Here is a 1086-nt window from a genome sequence, read left to right as displayed (position 1 = left end):
GACCGAGGCATCGCAAACGGAGCGTGCGCTGCATCCTCCCACGGAGATGCCCTCCCGCCCCCGAGCTGAGAGGCCAGGAAGCCTCCTCTCTTCAGCCCTTAGCAGAGCAGCCTCGCAAAGACTGAGGCGAGGGTGGGAAACCCCCACCGCTCTCGTCACACGGCTTTTGGGGGTGCTCTGTGACTTGGCCTTGATCCTGCAGAGGGCTCCAGGAGCCTTGGAGAGCTGCGGCCCGTGTTGTTCCCCGGGAAAAACCCTCTCCTTTGGATCAGACTCTGTTCAGGGTTTGCCCACAGGAATCGCCCAGACGGAGTCCGGCACGGGCAGCCTCCGACCGCTGCCCCGACACTCCCAACACACTTCCCCACAGCCCTTCACACTTCATCTCCGTGTCTGGGAGTGGACTCAGCCTCTTCCAGACAAGGTCATGCTTTGTACTGTTCCTCCTGAAAGTGCTGCCCGGCGATGGGGCCTCGGCCTGCGTGTGCATGTCCGTGCGGGTGCTGAGTGTGAGCAGGGGAGGCCCTCCCTTGGCTGGAAAAGCCACAAACATCCACGGATCTGTTTCCAGCCCTCTTCTAAGGCTAACTGTGTTCAGGGAAATCACGAAGGTACTCTCCGGGCCCAGGCCACAGAAGTCCTTGTGGTGAGAGCAGTCGTGACCCCGGCAGCCTCTCGGACAGGCGAACGTTTCTCTAGGCCTCAGGACTTGCTGGGAAGGGGGCCAAGGCGATGGACAGGGGACAAGTGTAAGCTCAACCATTTCCTCAAAAGCAAGGCAAGGGGCGAAGAGGTCTGTTCACCATGACCCCGGCCAAGGGGCAGGTACTGTCCCCCGGCCCTGCAGTGTGCTTCCTAGAGACTGGCACCCGCTCCTTTAGCTGGGCACATGCCCCTCTGTGGGGACAGGTTTTCAGAGGAGGGACTGACTAGAGGAGACAGAGGCACCGAAATACAGACAAGTCAAGCAGCCTGCCCGAAGCGCAGAGCAGAGCGACCCGGGAGGACCGTTCCCGTCCGGCCCAGAATGGGGAAGCGAGCTATCCCCGCAAGGACCTTCCCTTCAACCTGCAGCCACTGGTGGCT

The 1086-nt window shown here is 61.4% G+C and overlaps 1 long non-coding RNA gene across 1 annotated transcript in view; it reads right to left on the bottom strand.

Annotated features, from left to right (window-relative positions):
- Nucleotides 1-1086, bottom strand: part of LOC104998799 — a 4064-nt gene that overhangs the window by 1900 nt on the left and 1078 nt on the right. The window contains exon 2 of the long non-coding RNA XR_826508.1: nucleotides 10-1068. This is a non-coding gene — a long non-coding RNA (uncharacterized LOC104998799). The remainder of the gene's footprint in view (nucleotides 1-9; nucleotides 1069-1086) is intronic.

This window comes from Bison bison, unplaced genomic scaffold (genome assembly GCF_000754665.1).
Source record: "Bison bison bison isolate TAMUID 2011002044 unplaced genomic scaffold, Bison_UMD1.0 scf7180017864338, whole genome shotgun sequence".
Classification (NCBI taxonomy): domain Eukaryota; kingdom Metazoa; phylum Chordata; class Mammalia; order Artiodactyla; family Bovidae; genus Bison; species Bison bison.
This window is presented reverse-complemented; position numbering and strand designations above follow the sequence as displayed.